Raw genomic sequence first — 25,979 nt, 5'->3', positions numbered from 1 at the left:
AAGTAAGGGCAGTAAACTCCCAAGAGCTTCCTTTCTCTGTCACCCGGCACTGGGGTTAAAGACAGGCATGGCCATGCCTGGCCTTTACATGGGTTCTGGGGAGCTAACTCAAGCCCCCATCTTTGCACCACAAGCATGCCCACCTCCTAGGACATCGTTCCTTTAATCACTATCCTTGTCCGGCTCCCACCCACCACAGTACTGGCGGTGCACAGACCAGGCAAGCACCCCACCACTGAACTACTTCACAGGCACAGTTTTTGTCTTAAAGTCTATTCTATCTGATATCTTAGATATTTCCATTCTCCTTTACATTTCCTGTCTATCTGGGTGTGCATGTACGTGTGTGCATGTCTTTACATTTCCTGTCTATCTGGGTGTGCACGTATGTGTGTGCATGTCTTTACATTTCCTGTCTACCTGGGTCTGCACGTACATGTGTGCATGGGATGCGTGCTCCCATGGTGTGCATGTGGAGGTTGGGCAGAGGACATCTCTCAGGAATTGTTCCTCTCCTTTTACCAGTGGAGGCTGAACTGAGATGACCAGGCTTTGAGGCAAGTGCTTTTATCAGTGGCCATCTAATGGGGCCCCTTGTGGTAATATTTTTAACATAAATTTTCATTAATCATTAATCTTTTATTACATTTTAAACTAATTTCTAACTGGTTACTTCAGAAATTATAATTACAGATTATAAATTTAATTTCTCTCTCTCTTTCTCTCTCTCTCTCTCTCTGTGTGTGTGTGTGTGTGTGTGTGTGTATGTGAGTGTGTGTGTGTGTGTTGGCAGGGATCAAGCCCAGGGATGTGCATATTGCTAGGCAAATTCTCTATCACCAAGCCACATCTCCAGCCCATTCGATTCATATTTTAATTTAAAACCACCAAGCTTAGATTAATACTGACTTAGTCTCAATAAAGTACGAAAGCTTTGCTCTACTACACAGTCATGTGTTCCACAATGTTGCTTCAGTTGACAAGGACAACACACAGCAGTGGTCCCCTAAAACTGCATCCCTGGTAAGAGCATAGCCATCTCAGCTTGCACACACTCTATGATGTCTGCACAGTGATAAACTGTTTGGCTATGGATGTCTCAGAGCCTGTGCCTGCTAAGCAAAACGTGACTCGACTTTCTTCCCTCCTCTCTCCTCTGGCCCATTACCATCATATAAATCATCTTTGTATGGCATAAGCCTATTAGCAGTTTAATAATTACTTCTTTATACAGTAGTCTTATTAATCAGAAGAATTATAAACAAAATGTACTTATGCCTTGCAAGGTGCTCTTTATTTTCTCCCGTGAACCTGAGTCACTCGGTAGCATCTTTTACGGTATACTCATAGGATTCATTTTAGAATTTCTTAGAATGTCTGCTAATGGCAAATTTTCTCATTATTTTTGTTTTTGTTTTTTAAAGACAGGGCTTCTTTGTGTCGCCTTGACTATCCTAGAATTTGCTCTGTAGACCAGGCTGGCCTTGAACTCATAGAGATCTGCCTGCTTCCGTATCCTGAGTACTGGGATTAAAGGCATGCACCACCACCACCCTGCAAATTCTTTTTTTTTTAAAAAAATAACTTATCTGAAATGTTTTGTTTCTCCTTCATTTTCTTTATTTATATTTTTTACCTCATGTGTATGAGTGCTTTGCCTCCACGCATGTCTGTGTACCATATGTGGTGCCAACAGAGGCCAGAAGAAGGTGTCAGATCCTCTGGACCCAGAGTTACTTGGTTGTAAGTCACCACGTGTGTCTGGGACGAGAACCAGGGTTCTTTGGAAGATCAGTCGGTAGCCCTAACCACGGAGCCACCTCTCCGAGCCCTTCTGAAGGACGACAGCTTTACAGGATGTAAGATGCTTAGACAGTCCATCAGCAAGGTGACTGCCACTGCTTTCTCCCTCCGTGGCTAGCACAAAGTTTGGTAAACCTTTCCTGTGTTTTTGTTTTGAAAACATTTGTTTATTTACATGTGTGCATACACACATGAACACCATAGCACACAAGTGGAGCTCAGAGAATAACTTGAGGAAATTGGTTCTTTCCTTCTGCCATGTGCATTCTGAGGGGTGAACTCAGGCTATCTGGCTTAGTGGCAAATGACTTTACCCTCTGAGCTATCTCCTTTTTTTATTATTATATCACAGGGCCTCACTATGTAGCCCAGGCTAACCTTGCACCTGTAACCCTCCTGCCTCAGCTCTACCTTTCCTGCCTAATTATTAAGAAACATAAAAACAAACAAACAAACAAAAACAAAACAAACCACCCACTGGTGCTTTCTTTTCTTTCTTTCCCTTTAAAGATTTTCTTTTATTTATATGACCACACTGTAGCTTTAGACACACCAGAAGAGGGCATCAGATCCTATTACAGATGGTGGTGAGCCACCATGTGGTTGCTGGGAATTGAACTCAGGACCTCTGGAAGAGCAGCCAGTGCTCTTAACTGCTGAGCTATCTCTCCAGCCCCCTTATTAAGGAACTTTAATGTGTCAGTTGAGGTCTCAGCCGTCCAGTCCTCCCTGGACCAGGTCAGGCTCATTGACACCTGTGCTCTGTACTCCTCTTTTGTAGTGACTATCACAAATGTGGCTGAGTGGTCAAGGTAGCTGTCAAGGTGTTCTCCATGATTTCCATCATTCAAATTTAAGCTCCAGAAGACAAGTACCAGCTCTCTCTGGTAGAACAGATCCTGGCACACTGGAGAAGTTCAATAAATGTTTACTTACCAATGAATGACTGAAACAATACTAAATAGCCATGTCCCGTTGTGGTCTTCTGGGGAAAATGTACTTCCCTGCCCCATTGAGTTCAGGTCTGACCGTGTGACTTGTTTTGGCCAATGGGATCCTCATGAACTTGATGGGGCTGGGGGAAGGCCTGACTTACTTTATGACTGAGCTAGTTCCTTGCACTCCACTCCATGTCACCCCAAGTCAAACAAGCCTTGTGTGGTCACTGGTCCAAGTGGGTTGAGAGACACACGGGTTCAATTTTGAAACCATTCACAATGCAAAACCAACCACAGCTCACGGTAAACAGCCTAGATCAGTGAAACCTCATTTGACTCATAGACTAAGAAATAAACACTTGTTGCAGAAGTCAGCAGGTTGGGATGGTTGTGCTTAGTGCTGCCTCATGAGACGAGTAGGAAGCATGTGCTGGAGAGCCTGCAGTCAAGGAAGATGTCCTAGGGATGCCACTTTTGTGTGTCCCTCATGTGGCCCCATAGGGTTGCAGATGTATTGTCCAGGCAGTCCTACACCCCCAGTTAGCCCCTGCTACCTGAGTTTCCAGCTCTTTCCCCTGCAGACTGTCCCAGGTTCATTCCAGAAGCTCAAACCAACAGTCTAGGGTCCATGGTGTTCCCACACATTAGCAGAACGCACAGGATCAACTTCCCAGAATTCTATGATTCCACTACTGTCGCATACATCCCTAGAAGTGGTCGTGTATCTACTAAGGACCTAGCATGGTGCCAGGCATACTACAGAGGCATTACTGGGCTGAGGCTGGGAACAGAGCTCAGTGGCAGAAAGTTTGTGCAGAATGCACAAGGCTGAAGCTTTGATACTCAGAACTACAGAACACACACATGCACACGTACACACACCACACGTACATGCACACACACACACTACCTGCAGTTTTTCTGCTGTGGGGCTGGGGATGTTCCACATCCTCACCCATTGAAGACAGATCTTTTATGCCTCTCCTTATACCTCAGAGTAGCAGATCCAGCCAGATGTCACACTTATGTATACTGAGTCAGTATGCGGTGGTGAATGTATTTCTGTGGTACAAATGTGCATCTGCCTATTTCAAGGAGGGCTGGAAGCAATTCCAGGGCTAAATGCTATAAAAAAGTAAACAAGGATCAAAGGAAACGGGGACCAAGCCAAAGGGATGTCTCTGGAAACACCATGGTTAAGAAGTCCTGACTCGGGGCTGGTGAGATGGCTCAGTGGTTAAGAGCACTGACTGCTCCTCCAGAGGTCATGAGTTCAAATCCCAGCAACCACATGGTGGCTCACAACCATCTGTAGTGAGATCTGATGCCCTCTCGTGGGTGTCTGAAGACAGCTACAGAATACTTACATAAATAAATAATAAATTAATTAATTAATTAAAAAAAAAAAGAAGTCCTGACTCAGAGCACTCGGCTGCCCCAGGAACGACGTGAGCACTAAGGCCCTGCAATGCCACATACAATCAGACAATGGTGGTTCTGAGTATGAACCCACTCACAGTGATTCCAGGTGCAAAAGGACACCCCTGGGGCAAACTGGGGATACCCTAAAACTAATGCAGGTCATCCCCATGGGCAGAGAGCACTTTTGTGTTATCTGTGACTTCTCATGATGGCTGTGCCAGTACCATAGATAGCCAGTTTACAGATGAGGAAATGGGAGGAAACTATCACAAAGGGCCCCTGAGAATGGAAGGAATAGAATCAGGATGAAATCTCCAGCCGGAGCCCTCTTCCTGTAAGTTGCTTAGCTAGGCTACCACTGGCCAACATCCTCAGACCAGAGGACTAGGCCCCTCTGGACCAGCCCTTCCCTGACAGAGGCGTAATTGTCTTCACTCCTAGAGATCTGTCTTGAGATGGTCGTTATTGGCCTTGCCTATAGGTCAGAATCCAATTACCGTCTGGTAACAGCCTGCAGGGATTCACAGCTGCCGTATTTTGGAACTAGTTGCAACTTACAAGTCTCTTCTTGACTTGTACACCTCAAGCAGGTTCCATTTCCAGCTGAGCCTTCTTCTGCTGTGTACACCCTTCTGATTTATTTCCATGTGCTGTCTGTCCCCCAGGCCATGGCCAGCACCCCAAGGTCGCCGTTCCACATCTGTTAGTAGAGCTCACATCCGAGAATCTCACACAGTGATCCTTCTTAAAGGCTGTGGACTCCATAGTGTAAGCCTCTGACTGTGTTCTGACCTATATCACACTGGCCTAGGTTCTGGACAGCAGGTCCTCAAAGTGCAGGGTCAGCACACAGTTGCATTCTCGCTGCCCTGGCCTATGCTTTCCACCCTGACCTCTCTGTGTGAGCTTCATGAGGACTTTCAAGTCCACAATGGCAGCTGCAATTTTCTATGGAGCCTTTGAATTCCCAACTATTCCAGTTTGCTAAATTACTAGTATTTCCAGATCATTCTACGAAGGGTGACTCACTTTCTCTTGACACCAGAACCTGAGAAAGAAGTCAGGGAAGTCTAAGACCAGCCCTGTCCACAGGGCACTTCTGCACACAATCATAAAGGATATTCCTATGGGGACATCTCCGTGCCAGCCTATAGTTAGAAACCATAGTAATAGCCAGGCATGGTGGCAGATCCCTATAACCCTAGCACTGGGAAGCTTGAGAAAGACTATAAATTTCAGGCCAGCCTGGCTCACAATAAGATCCTGTGTCCCCCAAACAAAAGGGAAACCAGCTATCATCATAGAACACTGGAACAGTTAAAACAAGATGCTTTACATCCTTTGTTAGCAAACTGCCACCATAAACCACTCAGTCCAAAGCTGTCTTCCACATGGGGTCCCCATATGGCGCCCAACCTACAGAAGGGACTTTGGTATACCCACCATGTCCACAACCAGCGACAGCTCTAGCCAAGTAAGATGTTCACATTATTCAGTAGTACCTAAGGGACAGTTGGAATGGATGACATTGAAATCTGAATCCTTAAGGTGATATTGGGTCTTTGGGAAGTGATTGGATCCTGAGGGTGGGACCCTCATCAATGAGATTAATAATCCTATAAAAGATGCCCCAGGAGACAGGGAGACAACTGGCAAAGCACTTGCCCTCCAAGCATAATAACCTGAATTTGGATCCCAAGCACCCATGAAAGAAATGCAGAGAGTTGTGGAGCCCAACTGTAATCCCACTGCTAGTGAATGCAGAGACAGGAGGATATCTGGGAGTTGTTGGCCAACAAGTCTAGCAAAAATCAACAAGCTCCAGGTTCAATGAGAGACCCCATTTCAAAAATAAGATATTTAGGGAGACTCTTGGACAACCTAACCAACAGCTCAAAAGGTAGCTTCTTATGCTTGGTATTGGGGGTTTTGTTAGGTGGTCTTTGGCTCCTGGAAGGCACATTGTCAACCCAGATGAGAAAATTTCATTTAAATTATATATGTATATTTGTACATAGAATTAGATGTATTATAAGTTTTTTTAAAGATAGATGGTTGATAGTATGATTCCTTATATCACCTATTGCTATCACCCTTGTCTATCCCTCAGAAGTGGAAGCTAAGTCCCTATTGCTGAAGATACCATGCAACTTCAGATACAGAGCTTCAGAAGTTCCTGAGCTGGAACTGACCTGAACACTAGCTTCATGGTACAATTAGGTGCCATGCAAGCTTCCGAAGGAGGGAAGCAACCAACAGTCCTACCTAGCTATGACTCATATGAATCACAACAACCCATGAGAACTCTAAGGGTGCAGTAGTGGTACATGTATCTTGGTGGTAACCAACAACTCTATAATTAGACTTAAGACCTGCTCAACAGGCAGGAAAGATGGCCCAGCAGTTAAGAACACTGACTGCTCTTCCAGAGGTCCTGAGTTCAATTCCCAGCCACCACACAGTGGCTCACAACCATCTGTAATGGAATCTGATGCCCTCTTCTGGTGTGTCTGAAGACAGTGAATGTACTCAGATATATAAAATAAATAAATGTCTTTTTTCCCCTTTTCCCTTCTTCCTCTTGCTCCAGCCCCCTGCTCACTCTGGCCCCTCAGGCTCCCCCCTCACTAAATAAATGTCTTAAAAAAAAAAGACCTGCTTAACAACAGGCTCAATCATGCATAGTACTGGGAAGCTCACTCAGCTTCGAAGGGCTGGTGAAATCAGGGATCTTGGAGAAGAACCTACAACCACTACTTTATTAAACCCAACTACAGTCTAAACATTAGTCCTTATGTCCATAGATAAGTGAAGTCTTCACTCCTCATCAAGAAAACTTCTTTTTGCAACAGATGGAGACCATTATAGAAACCCACAACCAATGAAAATGCAGAGTTGTAGATCCCAGTCCCAGTGGACACAGCTACAACACTCCCACACCTAAGGCTCAGGGAACACTCTGGAAGGGTGGACCAAGGATCCAGGGAATGGACAGTGGCACAGCACGGCCATCTGTGTGAGCTTCGAGACAACTGGGGCGGCTTACCACAGGGGCTCGGGATAATTTCATATTCATCTCTGACCTTTCCTTTGCCAACTTCACCCACAGTCCCTTGCCCTTGATCAAATATTCTCCTGGACCTTGACATTAACCAGGACAAGCACTGTGACAAGTCAGAAATCAGTTGAAATTGGGTTGTTCCCTGTCACTAACCCGTATGATTTGATGACATTAAAAAGAAGAGGAAGAAAGAAAGAAATCAGAAGGGAATTCATTTCCTTTTTTACTTTTAGAAGACACTGCTCAGAGCACAGCCATTTAGACAGGAACCTTCTAGAGCACACAGTCCTCGGGGTGGTGGGGGGAGAACTGCTTTCTCTGGAACCCTGGCTCTGACCCCTGACCCCAACACCCCCTTGTCTGATATGCTGTCCATTAAGGAGAGAGAAGGGTGAACCTAGACTCCAAAAATGAACTGTGGGGAATGACATTCACTCCCACATTTCTCCTTCTAAATTAAGCCAGTGTTCTTCATTAGCTTGCCACAGAGGACTGAGGGAAAATTGTTTTAAAACTCAGAACTGAATTTAAACTAAGTAAGGGGAAACAACAACAACAACAACAAACCCCACCAAGACCAGATGTTTAAAGCAGTTTGCCACTAACTTTTGGAAACCCTGGAAGAAGATTAGGAGCGAATGCAGGGGCTTGTACATACTATACAAGCATATCCACCAGTTCATTCCTAGCTGGTTGCAAACTTTTCCAGTTAACTTTCTTTTTAAAAAAGATTTCATTTAATTTGAGTGCCTGTGTGAGTGTCTGTCATGTGTTATGTGTGTGCAGGTTCCCATGGAGGAAAGAAGAGGGTGTCAGATCTCTGGAATTGGAATTACAGATGGCCTGGGAGCTGGGACAGGGTCTCTCAATATGGCCTTGACTGGCTGAAAAGCCACTGTGTGGACCAGGCTGTCTTTTGTCTCACAGAAATTCACCTGCCTCTGTCTCTCTAGTTCTGGATTAAAGATGTGTACCACCATTCAAAGCTAGCTGCCAATCAACTCTTTCCTTATTTATTTTATTTTATGTATATCAGTGTTTTGCCTATGTGTATGTATATGCACCACATGTATATATAATATCCATAGAGGTCAGAAAGAGGGAGTCAGATGGCCTGGAATTACAAATAGTTGCAAGTCACTATGTGCTGGGAATTGAACCCAAGTCCTCTGCAACAGTAACACATGTCTTAACCACAGAACAATCTCTCTAGTCTTTCCAGTTAACTAATAAATAGTGATTCCCTCCTTGAGAGTTTAGCTAATCAGCCCAAGAATATAACTGTCTAAATAGAGTTGTCACAGGTCTCTGGATACAGCTCAGTGGTAGAGCACTCACCTAGCATGTAGAAGGCCCTAGGTTCACTCCCTAGCATCAAAACACAAAACAAACAAACAAAAACCACACACAGAGAGACTAAAAAAGGATCATATAACAACCTTGAGTTTGGTATTAACCATTAGGCAACTGATTTATAGCCAGTGCTTAGCAATGTGAGAGGCACACTTCAGTGTCTTTGGTTCTAGTCATGTGCAGTCTCTAGTCGTCGTATGAATGAATCGGTCTGGGCCTCAAACTGCAAAAGAAGAGGACCAGAAACAACACTGTGTTTTAGCTAGTGCAGGCTCACTGAAGAATCCAACTATTTTATTCTTCAAAAGATGCTATTAAGATAGTGAAAAGCCACATCCCAGAGAAGAATTCACAGCACAGAAGTAGGTGTTAGATTAGTGCCACCACGGGAATGCGTCAAGATCTGCTGTGAATCAGTGAGAATCAGGGGGCAGGGAGGGGGTAAACAAAAGTACAGGAGAGTAAATGAGGAACCACAAACAACCCATAAACACTGCACCCCCACAAAACAACCACAACCAACGTACTTCCTGTATAAACCACAATGAGAGATTCGCATGCTCAGGCCAGGCAGCATAAACTCAAAGTGTAGTTGACGTGAGAGGGGGCAGCAGGCACTCTGGAAGGAACACACAGAGCTTCAGGCTGTTCTTCCACTCTTGGGGACAGCAGCCCAGAGAAACTTGTACCTGGAAAGGTACTGGCCTCAACCTGGGAAGAGGCAAAAATGTCAGTGCCCATCTGCAAATGGAAGGGACAAACAAGGTGGGCATTTTACTTACAGTCATAAAAAAGAAACTACAGCCACAGGCAAGGATATAATAAGCTCCAGAACACACACACACACACACACATACTTACATGCACACACACAAATGCACACACCAATGTGACTGTTAGTAAGTAATACATTTGACTCTACTTACAAAAGCTCAAATGCATGCAAAACCAAACTATATTAAAGCTATAAACCTACGTAGTTAAGCTGTAAAGAGCAGTTAGTGATTATAAATATTATTCTGGTCAGCATGTCCCCTGGGGACAGGGTGGACAGCTCTGTTTAAGGAGAGGTATAAAATCAGTGTGTAAGTGGAAGACTACTCAGCTATTGAAAACAAGGATATCATGAATTTTCCAGGCAAATGGATGGAACTAGAAAATATTATCCTGTATGAGGTGACCTAGACCCAAAAAGACATGTATACATGGTATGTACTCATAAGTAGATATTAGCCATAAAGCATAGAATAACCAAGCTATGCTCTACAGTCCCCAAAAAGCCAAATAACAAGGAGGGTGTCAGGGAGGATGCTTGAATCTTTCTCAGAAGGGGAAATAAAATAGATATCGGAGGTGGATGGAGGGAGGGAAGGTGATGGGTGAGGAGACGGGGAGGGGGACAGGGCAGGAGGACCAGGTATAGGGAGAGCAGGGGACAGGAAACAAAAATTGGTGGTGGGCAAGGGGAGATATCTCTAGGATGTGCCAGAGACCTGGAATGTGGGGGCAGGGATTCTATGGGGGTGACTCTAGCTGAGACTCCTAGCAGTGGGGGATATGGACCCTTAAGTGGCTCAATATCCTGTAGGCAGACAGGACACCCAATAGGGGGATAAGAACAGCAATCCACCCATGAAACCTTCAACTCAAAATGTCCTGCCTACAAGATTTTCAGGGAAAAAGATAAAACAGAGACTGAGGGAATAGCCAACCAATGACTACTCCAAATTGGAACCCATCCTATGGACACTAATACTATCAATGATACTCTGTTGTACTTACAGATAGGATCCTAGCTAGCATAACTGTCCTCTGAGAGATCCACCCAGCAGTTGATGGGAACAGATGCAGAGACCCACAGTCAAACATTAGATAGAGCTTGAAGAGTCTTGTGAATGAGTTGGGGGAAGGATTGAGGGACTCAGGGGGGATAGGAACTCCATAGGAAGACCAACAGAATCAACTAACCTGGACCCTTGGGGTTCCCAGAAACTATACCACCAACCAAAGAGTGAGCGTGGATTGGACCTAGCACCCTCCTCTCACACATATGTAGCAGATGTGCAGCTTGGTCTTCATGTGGGTCCCCCAACAACTAGAGCGAGGACTACCCGTGAATCTGTTGCCTAACTGTGGATCCCTTTCCTCTAACTGGGCCACCTTGTCTTGACTCAGTGGGAAAGAATGTGCCCAGTCTGCAGTGTCTTGATCTGCCTGGGTGTGGGATACCAAGGGGAGACCTCCCCTTTCTCAGATGAGAAGGGGAGGGAGAGGGGGAGGGGGAGGAGCTGTGTGTGGGGGTAACTGGGACGAATGGGGGCTGATATTGGGAAGTAGAGTGAATAAATAAGCGAATGAATGGAAAAAATCAGTGTGTAAAGTCAGGAATATATACATCTGCCTTCTCAGTCTGTTCAAACTGCTCACATGTGTCTGTATGATTTTGTATATATATTTAGCAATTAAAAAAAAATAACCTCTAGATGGGTACTATGGTCCCAGCAACTTTAGAAGCTGAGGCAGAAAGTTAGCTTAAGTTCATGAGTTCAAAAGCAGCCAAAGTGACATAGTAAGACTTAAAAGAAAAAAAAAGAGAGAGAGAGAAATCAATAACTTTTATTAAAATGTCAATAATATCCAATCACCAAGAAAATGAGAAGATGAAGGGTAGTTCAATAGTAAATTGAGTTCCATCCCAGCACCACAAGAAAGGGAGGGAGGGGAGGAGGTAGAGGAGGAGGGAGGAGGGAGGGGAGAAGGGAGGGACAGAGAGAGGAGGGGAGGGAGGGGAGGGGAGGAGGGAAGGACAGAGGGAGGGAAGGGAGGAGGGAAGGACAGAGGGAGGGAAGGGAGGAGGGAGGGGAGAAGGGAGGAAGAGGGGGGGAGGGGGGGACACAGGGAGGAGGGGAGGGAGGAGGGAGGAGGAGGGAGGGGAGAAGGGAAGGAGGAAGAGAGAAAGGGGAAGGGTGAGAGAGTAAGAGGAAAGGAGAGATGGAGGGAAGGAGGACTAGCTGAAAAACAGCACTATATTCCTAGGAGCAACAAAACCTATAAACACCGGGCTGGCAGGATGGCTCAATGAGCCACCAAGCCTGAGTTGGATCCCTGGGCCCCACATGATAGAAGGAGGGAATCACTTCCACATTCATCAGACACTAAATAAATACGTAATTTTAAAATTGTCCTCAAAACACCTAAGAAGAAATGTGCACCACCCCCTTTAAAAGGCAACTGTGAAACTTAACTGGGCGCTCTGACAGGAGACGACAGAAATGAAGACCGGACTAAACTGGGCGCTCTGACAGGAGACGTCAGAAATGAAAACCGGACTACAGGGAAGACTCTGTCCCTGGGCTGGAAAACTCCATCTATTTATTACTGCGTGAATGCAGTCCCAAATGGAATGTTAATGATACGTGTAGAAAGCACAATGGAATCATTATAGACTTCATAAAGAATAATGAACACATAGGCAAGCATAACCAAGGAAATTAGGAACAAGGGTTTGCACGTCCAGACACTAACGTAAAGTCATGATGAAAATTTGAGAGCAAAGCAAGACGTGGCATGCCATGTTTGTGATCCCAGCACAGGAGGTGGACCCAGGGTATAAAGAGCTGAGAACCATCCTCTGCTATATAATGAATTCCAGGCCATCCTAGGCTACACAGTGAAACCCTGTCTCAAAACAACAACAACAAAAGATAAAGTGACAGAGGAGGAAAAATAACAGATTCAGGAAAAAAACAAAAACAGAAACAGAAATCCTGGAAACCTGCACGTTTGTAATACTATAGCAAAGCTGACATTCCACAGCCATCAGAAGGAGAAAGAACGGACCCATCAAATCTAGTGCACCTGAGGGCGGAGGGATGTAGGAGTGAGGAAGCTCTCGATATCTGCCTTTTATAATTGTTTTTAATTTTATGTATATGAGTACACTGTTGCTCTCTTCAGACACACCAGAAGAGGGCATCAGATCCCATTACAGATGGTTGTGAGCCACCGTGTGGTTGCTGGGAAGTGAACTCAGGACCTCGGGAAGAACAGACAATGCTCTTAACCTCTGAGCCATCTCTCTGGCCCTTACTTGAATTTTTAACAGTATGGCTATACAGGCTATACAATTCTGCTTCTTTGACAGACTCTAGAATCATGATAGAGAAAAGCCTCTGGGCATATCTGTGAAAGATTACCTTGATTGAGTTAACTGAGGCAAAAAGATTCTTCTTAAATGTGGGCAGTACCATTCCCTATGTTCGGGTCCTGGGTTGCATAAGAGAAAGCTAGCTGAGTACTAGCAGTCATCATTTCCTGTTTCCTGCTTGCTGATGTCACATGACCAGCTGCTTCCTGTTCCTTCAGCCACTCCCTTCCTGCCAAGGAGGATGGTAAACTCAAACTGTGAGACTGTCCTTCCTTCTGTAAGTTGCTTTGTAGGTACTTTGTTGAAGCAACTGGAAAAGTAATCAGTACAGAAAACTGGTACAAGAAGTTAGGCCACTGCTGTGGTTAAGTCTGTGGCTCTTAAGCCTTTGGAACCAGTTTGTAGGAAGGATGAGAAGAATTTGAAATTTAGGACTACGGAAACCCTCAAACACTGTCAGCAGCAGTTAATGGGCCAATCTCCGGGAGTTTGGAAGACAAGAATATGTGAGAAACATGGACAGCGGAGCCTCAGCTAATAAAATCAAGGAAGCATTTTACCTCCCATTCTAAACCAAAAAAAATTCAGATAAGACTGGAGAGGAACTCGAGACAGAACGGAAAAGCTGAATTACAGAAAGGATCTTGAACCTGTGAGATCTTGCTGTGTGGGACAGGCAAGGCTTGTCTATACAAGCAAGGAAAGGGTCTACACAGGCAAGGATAGGGTCTACACAGGCAAGGATAGGGTCTATACAATGAGTTCTGGGTCAACCAGGGATACACAGTAAGACCCTGTCTCAAAAACAACAAACAGTATATAGAGCCGGATTATAGCTCTATGGCATGGCACTTGTCTAGCATGTAAAGCCTTTATGTAATCCCTAGCACTACAAAAAGAAAAAAAAGTAGGTCATGCTCTGTAGTGATTTAAATGAACACGGCCCCTGTAGGGCCACGGGGAGTGGCACTATTGGGAGACACGGCCTTGTTGGAGGAAGTGTGTCACTAGGAGTGGACTTTGAGGTTTCAGAAACACAAGTCAGGCCTACTGACTTACTCTTCCTGCTGCCTGCAGATCTAGACGTAGAACTCTCAGCTACCTCTCCAGCACCACATCTGCTTACGTGCTGCCATGATCCCCGCCATGACAATAACGGACTAAAACCCTGAATGGTAAGCCTCTAAATGGTAACCCATCCCCAATCTTCTTTCTTCATAATAGTTGCCGTGGTCATGGTGTCTCTTCACAGCAATAGAAACTCTAACATGACCTTAAATGGATGAACTTAAAAAAAAAATGAATAGACTTTGTAATACATATACTCGGAGACTGACAATTATAGAGTACTTGCCTGGCATGCCCAAGGTGCTGTGTTTGATTTATAACCACACATGCACACACACAGACCACACACACATTGCATCCACAGTGATCATCCTTTTCAAGCCTCAGAACCATGGATGCACGGCCCAGGCCCCTGTGAAATTTCTCCTTGGCTTCAGCCTGCACTGTATGCCTTCGTTTTCATTGTTTACCTTTCCCATTAAATCACAGCCTACCATTGAGATAGGCTGTCCCCATCACTGTGGGCACCCAAGCCAAATTGAACGGTCACCTCATCATGATGGAGGAGACTCCTGAAGGATGCAGGAGGCTCTTTAACTCTGAGATGGTGCATCTTGGTGAAGCAGAGGGTCCGTTGTCAGTGACTTGGGACCAGCAGAAGAGCAAATCTCACAAAGCCTAGCATCCAGTCAACTGCTCAGATGGGTCATACCCAAAAATGAAACCTCACCAACAGGTGAATGAGGCAAAACCACGACTGACAGGACAGGGCACCAATCACAGCTCTCTTCCTTGACAGGAAAACACCAGCAGCTTCATAACTGTGCCACAATGGTCATGGGGACATGTGACTGACTGTCCAGGGTCTAGGGAGTGCTTTTACGTAAGGTGTCCACGCGATACCTGCAGTCTTACATAAGGCACTCGGGTATTTTTAGCAGCATGGAAATGCAGCGCGAACAGAGGGGCGCTCTTGAAGCACAGCTGGGCTCTGCAGTCTGCCACAGGCCTTGCAATGCTCTTTTGCTGACAGCTTGCTCTGAGGACTGAGGTCTGGGGTCTGAGCTGGGTCTCCTAGAACATCCAGACTCAGATCCTGCAGTTCTTCCAGGAAGACCCAACCCCTGGTAACTAGCCGGTGTGGATACATGTACCCTCACCCTTTCACTCCTGGCCCATGATAGGAGGAGGATGGGGGTCGTGTCCATGCCAAGTAGCCACCTGCTAGTTAAGTGACATCCCAGTAGACAGAGCCAGTGCTGTGCAAAGGGCACAGACAGAGCTAACCCTGGCTCTCCCAGCACCCTCATCCCCAAGCCAACTCCTTCTAGAACATGGAAGTTCACTCTCATGTCACCACCTCCCACGTGTCACCAAAAGCCAAGGTTGTAGGTAAAGTCAGTGAGGTGAAAAGCATGTGTGCTCCTTCTATAAGAGCTGTGTTCACACCCCAGTGTTATGTTCACTGTGGCCCTTTTTCTGTTTTAGTATATTCTATTGAAGCATACTATATACACCAAACGACACACAAGTGAATTCTGGGTTTAGGCCATAGCTCAGTTGTTGACTCTTTGTTTCCATGTATAAGACCCTGAGTTCTGTCCTCAGTAAGAGGGTGGGGGAGTGATAAATTCTGACAGTATAGACACAACACTTGACCAATAAAATTAAAAGAAAAAAAGTCTGGTGAGGCCAAAGCAGGAGGATTGCTTGAACTTGAGTTCAGGGTCAGCCTGGGCTACATAGCAGGCCCTGAAACTATCCTTTCGCTTCTGGGGTAGCACTATACTAGCTTGTAGCTCGATCTGATTTCTGCTTGTGTGACTCATGCGGTTGTTAACTGCTCATTCTCACCTGTAATGAAGTTCTAGTGTCTACATGTGCCCGGATTTCTAAGGACTCTGAGTCCTTTCTCCTATAATTGGCTATTTACCGATGTCAGTCTGAGCCCTCTCAGAACAAGCCTTTCCATTGTAGCTTCTTGCCCAGGATGGAGCACTGATGCAGTATTGAAAACGGCTGCTCTAACACTTGGAATCTTAGAGAAGCCGGTCTGTTCAGCCTCCCTGTTCACCCTTTCAGTCTTAAATCATGGCCCTTCATTGGCTGTACAACAGCACACAGAGCCTTAGTCATGAGGACAGACATTCCAGGGCTGAACTCCACCTCCATCACGTACTTGCTGTGTGTTATCTGACAAATGTTTAACTTCTCTGGGGCATCGTTTTCTTACCTGCAAAATGGGGATGATGTTAATACTTCTATCTTCCCTTGGCAGAGAATTTAATAAGGAAACTGCATCTGGGAGCACTTGGCCCATATTTCTTTCTTATCCTTCTTTTTCTTTCTTTTTCTTTTTGTTTGTTTAAAGTGGTTTTTTTTGTTGTTGTTTTGTTTTTTCAAGACAGGGTTTCTCTGTGTAGACCTGGCTGTCCTGGAATTCACTCTGTAGACCAGGCTAGCCTCGAACTCGAACTCAGAAATCCGCCTGCCTCTGCCTCCCAAGTGCTGGGATTAAAGGCGTGTGCCACCACCGCCCGGCTTGTTTAAAGTTTTTTAATGACTTATTTATTTTTATATTGATGTTTTGCCTGTATGTATGTGTGTGTGTGAGGGTGCCACACCCTGGAACTGGATTTACAGACAGTTGTGAGCTGCCATATGGGTGCTAGAAATTGAACCAGGAAGATCATCTAGTGCTCTTAACCACTGAGCTGTCTCTCCACCCCCACATCTGGCCCATATTAATAGCTTGTGATCACTGCCCAAAGCATCCTGTCTCTCTCGCATGTCTGAGGTGCCATGTTCTGGGTGGCCATGGACAAGGTCTATAAACAGCAGCAGAAGAAAGCTGGCTTGTCCACCCCTGGAGCCCTTGCTGTCCCTCTTTCCTGACCAGCATCCAAGACAGCATAGCTTTTACCCATAGAGAACTGGGTATCACTCATAAATGTGACCTAAACCAGGGTCATCACCCTGGGGTCATCCCTAATGGTGTGCCAGCTGCCTGGCTATAACCTGCTGGGACACAAACAGTACCCAGAAGTCACTGGTTTGAAGAAACAAAAGAATTTAATATCTACACAAAAGGAAAGCGGAGCGGAATATTTAATTTCTTCAGGCAGCAAACACAGAAAAAGCCCCTCCAAGCACATAGTGTGGAGACCTAGGAGCAGGAGACTTGGGCCTCACACTACTGGTTGCTATGGTAACAGGATTTCACAGCAAGAGCTCATTTTCCTATGACAGTGGCCTCCAAGAGAAGGGAAGGGGGCCTCCTAAAGAAACTTAGTTGGAGGTTCAAAAAGGGAACCCCAAGTGTCCTTAGGGGATGGGCACTTAGGGAACTCTGGAAGGTCAGACCTGAGGACCCCCTACTCCACCCCCCACACCCCAACAGAACTCTCTGCCCCACAGCTCTAAAGCCAGATCAAGAACGGCATGTTTCCAGGGCCTCCCTGACTGATGTCACAACCGCTGGAGTCAAGGATACCATTACCTAGCTGTCTGTTATCTAGTCCTTTCCTACAGTCCAGAAGAGTCCCAAGACACCAGTATGCCCTGCACACCAGGGCCAGATACTGAGGGGACTCTGGAGATGTAGAACATATACACCTTCAGGGCAAACAACAAATCCTTGTATCTAAAGACAGCTTGGAGCCTGCAGGATTGAATTCCACCTCAGCTCTGCCCACCCGCATATGAGCTGTGTGAGTCAGACAGGTCCCTGGCCCTCTCTGAGACTGCTTCCTGATAGGCAGAATGGAGACAATAATCTTGGTATCCACCTCTCTGAGTGCTTCAAGAACATAAAAACCAATAAAGGCCTGGACCCCTTGGTACAGCGGCCAGCTTAGAACACAGAATGTCCACTCTTGGTTGAGAAGCCAACAGCAGAGAATGTATTTAAACTGCATAGAACACAACCTAATGGCTCAGGAGCCTAGAGGAGCAGAAGGCCAAGAATCTGAAAGAATCAGCAGCTCTCTGAGGGAGATTTAGTTTGAGCAGGGCTCCAGGCGTGGGGTGGAAAGTTCTCAGAAATTTGGGGGCACTTCACTGAACACCTACAGGACTTACAGTGCTAAGGATTCAGGGGAAAACCGGAGAGGCTGAAACGGAAATGGCATGACAGCTGTGGTTAAGGATGCAGAGTTAGGAAAGGGATCCTGGATCAGTGGGATTCCAGACAGGGGGATCAAGCTTTCTCAGGCAAGAGCACCTGAGCTAAGTAGTACAGGGAGGGACAAGGGTGACTGACTGTGAAGGGGAAGAGAGAAGATTCAGGATTGGAAACCAATGTGAACAAAGCCCAGGACTGAAAGCCCGAGAACCCAGCAAAGGAGTGGGCCCCAAAAGGCCTGAGGAAAACCAGAGACTGAGGATTTCTTAGAGGTCAATGACAGGGTCAAAAGCCGCCCCTTCTAGAGGTAACATGTCCGATTGTTTGCCGTGCAGGCTGGCAGCAGAAGTCAGTATTCTAGCCTACACTGTTCTAGGTCAGGGCCAGCCTGTCCCAGAGGGAGAGAGGCTGGACCCCTCAGAGGCAAATGTAGTCTGGTAGAATAAGAAAGGCTCCTGTCTGAGACACCCATCCAGACTCAGACTATTCTTGAGAGACCGTGGGGCACCCCAAGAAAGCCTGGACAGGACTAGGCACAAGGTAGTGTGACCCGAAAGCCTCTCCAAGGCCACTGCGTGAGAAACCATGAACTGAGCCTGGAAAGCACAAACAAGAGGGCTGAGAATGAAACAACTGGGGAACAAAAGGGAAGGGAAGCCTGCCCAGAAATAAGACTACCGGTAGGGAAGGCTGCAAAACAGATGCCCCCCCCCAGTCTTCCACAGCCCCCCCGCGCGGCCCCCGGCGGTGGGTAGGGAGTGGGGACGGGAGGGAGGGAGGCTCTCCGGAAGGCCAGTTTGCACTTCTGCTAAGTGGCAGGACAGCAATCTGGGCTGCAGGGTTAGGGAGGAGGACAGCAGCAGGTGCTGAGCACTTGTGGAAAATGTGACAGTGAGAGCAAAGCTCACCTCACGGTTCTGCTTTTTTCAGTTGGGAGCTAAGCGGCTGTCAAGAGGCAGCGATGGAAGGCGCAATCTCTCCGGGTGGGGGCGAGACAGAGCCTGAACTATAAGGGGTGGCTTCTCCTAGAGGCTTTCCCCTTGCTCTGGGACACTTCTTTCCCTCCCCTGCCCTCTGCTGTCGCGAGGATCAAAGCTTCCCCGCTGCACAAACCGACTGACAGCGACTTTTCACTTGGATCTCACTGAGATCGGGTTTCCAGTTTCAGCATCCCACCTTTCACCAGGGGGACCGCTAAAGATGTATCAGACACACGGGTGGAAAGTCGAGTCGCTCTGCCCTAGTCCACCTCAGAGTTCGCAGACGGCCTGAAACCCCTGGGAGCGGGCAGGGAGGGTCGCCATTCTGAGCTCCCGGTGGCGCCCCGCGTGGATTGAAACACTCCCCCAAACCTGTCTGACAGCAGGGAAGGGGGTTCCAGGGGCAGAACCCGCTGGCACGGAGGACACCCTCCACCCTGCACACTCAAAGGCTCCACGTGCTTTCGGGTTCCCACTCCTGAACGCCAGCCAGCCCGTTTGAGACCAGCCAAAGGCCCTTGGCCTTGTCCAGGGCCGAGGACACCCCACACAAACGCCAGTCACCGAAAACATTGGATCCCACCCACCCCACCCCGGCCGGGCACTGAGAGATCGCGACGCGGGTCACCACCTGCAGGCCCCTCCCGCCGCCCGCGCGCGCTCGCTGGGCTCCGCACTTGTTGACTCAGTCGCGGGAGCGCTCACCCCAGCGCCGCCTGCCGTCCGCACCTCCCGCGCCCCTCCCCCACCGGCCGCCCGCGCCCGGCGCCGCTCCGCGCCGGGGACACACCCGGGGCTGCGGGAGGTACACCCTCCGCTCCGAGCTGTGAGCTAAACCCTAGGAGTACGAGCGCGCCGGCGGAGCGGACCGCAGCGCTGTCCCGGGACAGATCTCGAGCAGATCAGAGTCTCCAGCAACCGAGGGAGAGAGACGGCGGGCAAACCCAGGAGGGCAGCTGGGCGCCAGGCCCTGCAGGCGCCCCAACGGTGCTCAGGAACCGTCCCCACCCCAAGTTCCAACATCTTCAGGATCTGAGCTCTAGCTCATCGACCATCGCGTGCACGCGCTTTGGCCCACATCTTGAAGCCAAACACACACACCCGGGTCCCGAGAGACTGGGCCCCAGAAATGGGGGTGGCCCCACTTTAGCTACACTTACCTGGGGCTTCGCCCCGGCCGGGCGCGCTCCCTGGCTGCCCTCTGGTGGCCACCTCAGGTACCGGGCGAGCGCCCCGCCCCGGTCCGCCCATCTCTGACCTGGGACCTGTTCCTGCCAGCTGAAGAGCCCTGGCCTGAGGCCATCTGATAGGCACCATCCTCTTTAGAAGGCTCTTCTTGGCACGGAATGGATCTCGAGGGCTCCTTTTAGTTACAGATAACGAACAGCTCCGTCTTTTCTTTAAGGAGCTTCAAGCCTCTTCTAGCAACCCCAGGAGGCAAAAGATACGGTTTCTGGAAACCTAACACTAGCTGGTGTTCAATGTGTGTTTGTAGAATGAATGACTGGAGGAGGCGCGAATGGATGCTACAGTCTGCAAAGGAAGAAGCCACCCAGAGCCTAAGCTCTTGTCTGCTTTGTCTTGAACTCTACCAGTTCAAAATGAATCAAGCTGTATTCATTTCCAGCCGCTATAAGCCTGAATGGTATGCATCCAAGTGGAGTGGAGACATCTCTCCAGGCCCTTAGGCTAAACGCTGAAGAAAAAAAAAATCCTGAGATGGCTTTGGACATCAGTAGCCAGGTGAAAAGCCTGGGACTCCTGATTGCCATATTAAGTTGGCAGCCCCCATTAGGTTGTATCTACTTTCATCTGGATTCTGATCGTCCCTATGGGAAATGTGATCTTGTGTGAATCTGTGAGACCTGCCAGGAACTTCCTGTAGTACAGAGATGTTGTATAGCTGCCCTAGACACTAGGAAGAAGGGACTGGATGTGTTACTCCGTTTAATTTGACTGAATATAAATTGCAATGTGTATCAGTCTTCTCTGCCCGAGGGAGAGAAGAATGAGAACTGAATGCAGGGAAGCCCCTAACCCAAGGCTGGCTGGTTGTAAGGGTCAGTAGCGGGGGTTAATAATGTCATCGTCTCCACCCTGGTCATTTCCCTAATCCTCAGATCTTAAGGATGCAGGGCTACCTGTCCACCCACAAGCTCCCTTCTAGGTGTCCCTCACAGCATGCATAACCTGTTACAGCGCAATCAGTTTCTGAGGTGACCCAGCCTCTCTTTGGAAAATGGGCCGTGAGGAACTGGCTGATACCCCAATTGCCTTGTGAGGTCCCTTGCTTTAGTCAGTGCTTTAGCCTGCAAAACTTTTCCTCCTCCAACAAGCAAGGCCTCTAGTGGGCGCTCGTGGTACTTCAGACGTGTACTTGGGTTGGACTGAGGACTCTTGCCAGTTTCTTTATTTCCTAAGTATCTCACACAGGGCCCCCAGCAGCAACACAACTGTCCTTATACAACCTACTGTTCTTGTTTGGCTGTTACCTGGGGGCATCTTGTGTATGAAAAGAGACACACCCTAGGCCCTCTTGTCCTGCTCCTGTGTGAAATGGCCCCATCCTCAATGGTGGCTCCCACATGGCCACTGAATGGGCCACATGTGTGTCTGTATGTCTGTCTGTGTGTAAGAGGGCCCACAGATGGGAATATATGCTCCATCTTGGGCCAACCACCAGCTGCATGAGTTCTTGCTCCAAGTCCTTTCTTTTAACCTTGCCGACTCTTCTTTCCATGCTGTAGGGGAGCCTCCTCCACATCCACTTGGCAAAGTTCACAGTGGCCTCATCTTTTTTTGCTCTTCAATCCACGCAAACTTTCCTTAGAAGGGATTACAGATGGGGTTGGAGTGCAGCTCTGTGGGCAGGGTGCCTTTTATCTTCAGCTTGAGGGAAGAAACAAAAACCAGGGCATAGTGTCTATCTGAAGTCCCAGCTATTCAGTAGATCAAGGCAGAAGGATCACAAATTCAAGGCCATCGATATCATCATGGACAAAATGGACAACAGAGCAAAGACCTTGTCAAAACAATACAAAAGGAGACCACAGGTCCATTTCTAAGATCCTGTCTCCCTGGCTGGCCTCAAGCTCTGTGTGTAGCAGAGGGGGCTCTTGAACCTCAGCCCTCTCCCTTCTACCTTCTCAGCACTGAGATCGCAGGCCTGTGGCAGCAAGGGTTTATGTCGTGCTTGGAATCAGAGGCAGTCTATGTGTGCTAAGCACGTACATTACCAACGGAGTCACATCCCCAGCCCTTCTCCTTGCCAGCTGCAAATCCACCTGTTCTCTAAAGAAGGCAGACTCTTCATTCACTGTCAACAGAACGGCATTGTTTTGCAACAGAGAGTAATTATGTTGAGGTACCAGGGACACAGGTGAACAAACTGGAAGGGCTTCTGCTTCCCAAGAGCTTTCACAGCAGAGACAAGAATGGACTCAGACAGCAAGGGAACACTGGTGTCTGGCTAGCTAGGACACTCCCCTCACCTCGAAACTCAAACTGGAACCTCTCTGTCCTGTTTGATGGACAGATGATAAGGACCTTTGCCAAGACTCCCTAAGAGACCTTAACTCCCACCTCTCACTCCACCCCCGCTGCCACTGAGAGCTGCTGACTGAGCTCCCTAGGAGGGAGTTATGAGCAAGCAGGCTTGCCTTTAAGGCCCTTTGTGCCTCCCCATCACCATCACACCACCAGAAGACTCTTCCAGGCTGTCCAGGATGCCTGGAAGGGCAGCTTCCTGGGAGAACGTCATTGGAACTGGTACCCATGTAGAAGCAGAGTCTGAGGGGAGATGATGGTTTTTTTATTTGTTTGTTTATCTGATTTTGTTTTACTTTATTTGAGAATTGGGCCTCTATCTTGAAGCTTAGGATAGGCACAGAGGTAGAGCAAGGCCACTGGGCCACCACACTGTTGCTATTTTCAGCAAGGGACTCCTTTATCACATGGTTATCCTGTTCATTGAGATTGTTTAGTAGCATTCCTAGTCTTTCTATACTAGGTAGTAGTACAAACCCACTTATGCCCCTTGGGTTATAACAATAGAAAGTGCCTCCAAACATTGTTACATGTCCTTTGAGGGTCACCTTCCTCTCACACCAACACCTTTCCTCCCAGTAAGAACCAAGTACCCAGGGCCGCTTTCCAACCTAGCCGATCATGAGAGGGAAGGTGAGGAGCTGGCTAGCTTGCAGTGGTAAAGCAGAGCAGGTAGGAGAGGGCAGGCCTATCTCCACAAGGCAGGCTCAAAGGCCAAGAGTGATCGGCAGACAACAGCTGAGGTCCAGCAGTCAAGAAGGATCCCAGATCAAGAAGGTGCCTGGAGCCCAGGGAACCCCAGCCTGTAGAGGTTGAGGGGTAACTTCTCTAGGCAAGTGCTCAGGAGTCAAACAGCTGTATTAGATCATCACAAAGGGGCTCCTGGGGAGGCCCTAAAATCTTAAATCTTGAGGACACATATGACGAAGGAAGGTCGAATCCCCTTCTTCTTTACTGCGGGGGAGACAAGTGGAACCAAAGAAGACAGTGGAACTTAGATTTACAGATCTGATGGATTAAGTTAGGACCTGAGAGAAAATGTCCACGTCAAGCCTAGAACCTGTAACTGTGACCTGTTTTGTTAAGAGAGAGAGAAAGAAAGAAAGAGAGAGAGAGAGAGAGAGAGAGAGAGAGAGAGAGAGCAAAGGTGGTGCACACCTTTAATCCCACCACTTGGGAGGTAGAGGGAGACTGATCTCTGAGTTTGAGGACAGCCAAGGCTACACAGAGAAGCCCTGTCTCTTTTTAAAAGATTTATTTATTATATATCCAGCATTCTGTCTGCATGTACACCTGCAGGCCAGAAGAGGGCACCAGATCTCACTATAGATTGTTATGAACCACCATGTGGTTGTAGGAATTAAACTCAGGACCTCTGGAAGGGCAGCCAGAACTCTTAACCTCTGAGCCATTTCTCTAGCCCCTGAAAAACCCTGTCTTAAAAAAAAAAAAAAGTCGGGGCTGGAGAGATGGTTTGGTGGTTAAGGGACACTGACTGCATCTTCCAGATGAACCCAGGTTCAAATCCCAGCACCTACATGGCAGCTCACAACTGTCTGTAACTCCAGATCTGACAATCTCACAGACACACATGCAGGCAAAATATTAATGCACATAAAAAAAATTTAAAGGTCTTAGCAGACCTTAAATTAAGTATCTCACAGCGAGATATCCTTAATATCTAATTGGCCCTAAACCCCACAAGAAGGATGACACGTGAGGGCCATGCATGTGAAGGTGGAGACAGACACTCGGATGAAGACACACAAAAGAGGATTACCTGGTGTCACCAAGAGCTGGGAAGAACCAGGATAGTGGCTTATCCCTGTAACCTCAGCATGGAGGAGGGCTGCCATGGAGCTCAAGGTCATTCAGGCACAGAGTAAAACCCTTCTCAAAACGTAAGAGGTGGTGGGGACTGGAGAGCTGGCTCAGTGATTAAGGGCACATACTGCTCTTTGCAGTTCATGTCACACCACCTTTTGTCCTGCCTGCTCCGAGGGGGCCTTTGCTTCTGGCTCCTGAAAGTACCAGTGCTCACTTGCATATAATCACATACACACACACAATTTGATTTTTTTTCCTCAGGAGGGGTGGTAGTGAAGGAGATGGCTCAGTCAATAAAGTGTTTGCCACATAACCATGAGAACTGGAGTTCAGGACCAGTACCCGCATAGAAGCTGGGAGAGGCAGGGCAAGCCTGTAATCAGTCCTCGTGCCGGGGGAATGGAGGCACAAGTGTAAGCCTCAGTGTGACAGGACATGGAGAGCTTCTCTTGGAAACCCTGGGGCAGAGACATGAAAGAGGAGTGGGAGTCTGCAGTTGGACCCATGTTGGGAAGGACATGAACGAGAAGGAATAACCCAGAGGAACAAGCAGGAGAAGGCTGGACTAGTGTAGAAATGGGCAGACAGAGCAGAAAACCAAGCTAGCGAAGGTTAATGTGAGGGCCTGATAATCAGTGGCCACTCGTCTAGACACTTACAATTTTGAGGTACCTATAAGAAATACCAGGGCTGAGGACGTAACTCAGTTGATAGAATGCTTGCTTGTAGTGTACAAGATCCTGAGTTCATCCCCAGCGTGGAAATAAAACCAGGCATGGTGGTAACATGCCTGTACTCTCAGCACTCAGGAAAGAAATGGACGGCCAGGAGCCCATGGATTATCCTCAGCTATATAGAGAGTTGGAGGCCAGCCTGGGCCACTTGAAATCTTGTCTCAAAGCAGAGAACCAGTAAGGGGTGGGGGCATTTTCCTATTGAATGCACAAGACAAGGATAAATACATATCAGATTACATAGATAAATACATATCAGGTCTCACAGGTGGGATCTCTTGCTAACTGAAGACTATGAATATGCATGTGTAACACATCCTCATTATAGAGCTTCGTGTATTTGCAAGTGTCCTTGATTTATGTAATATACAATCTGTGCACAGGTACCCAGGTGTTAGGTTATAGGCATGCTCCTATGAGCAGAGACACACTGGTAGAATTTAGTGATTGTGTCTCAATTCTCTTCTTGCCTTTCGGGCCATACACAAAAAGCCTCCTTCTAAATGCTGACTGTGACAAACATACACACTGACAGTAGAAGAAAAATCAATCTATTTTTTACATTTCAAAAAGTTAGGTGAAGCCACCCATTTATATGTGTCTAATCCCACTGGCTCATGCTGTAAGTGTTTGGGGCTGACAGTGGCCTGTGACTGCTGATTTATTCTTCTGCAACATTCCTGGGACATTGTCTGTGGAGCAGTTGGTATGCAGCCTCAGGGGCCTCCTTCCTTGATAGTTGCCAAGAACTCTGGCCCAGTAGCTGGATGAAAGGAGGAGAAAGAGAATGAGCCAGAGCCAGGCATGGTGGTGCACATCTGGAGTGTCAGCATGAAAATCAGCAGTTCAAGGCCACCCTCAGCTAAATAGTGAGTTCAGATTCTGCTTGAGCTAAATGAGGCCCTGTTTGTAAGGAGAGAGAGAGAGAGAGAGAGAGAGAGAGAGAGAGAGAGAGAGAGAGAGAGAGAGAGAGAGAG

At 47.5% G+C, this 25,979-nt stretch overlaps 1 protein-coding gene across 1 annotated transcript in view; it reads right to left on the bottom strand.

Annotated features, from left to right (window-relative positions):
- Positions 1-20,086, bottom strand: part of Rph3al (rabphilin 3A like (without C2 domains)) — a 93,613-nt gene extending 73,527 nt beyond the window's left edge. Inside the window, exon 1 of the mRNA XM_028759352.1 lies at positions 20,056-20,086. The gene's annotated coding sequence lies outside the window, so the exon portion shown is untranslated. The remainder of the gene's footprint in view (positions 1-20,055) is intronic.
- Between the last annotated feature and the right edge of the window lie 5,893 nt (positions 20,087-25,979).

Source organism: Grammomys surdaster, unplaced genomic scaffold, assembly GCF_004785775.1.
Source record: "Grammomys surdaster isolate TR1022 unplaced genomic scaffold, NIH_TR_1.0 126278, whole genome shotgun sequence".
Classification (NCBI taxonomy): domain Eukaryota; kingdom Metazoa; phylum Chordata; class Mammalia; order Rodentia; family Muridae; genus Grammomys; species Grammomys surdaster.
The sequence above is the reverse complement of the archived record's forward strand: the minus strand, read 5'-3'. Positions and strand labels throughout refer to the sequence as shown.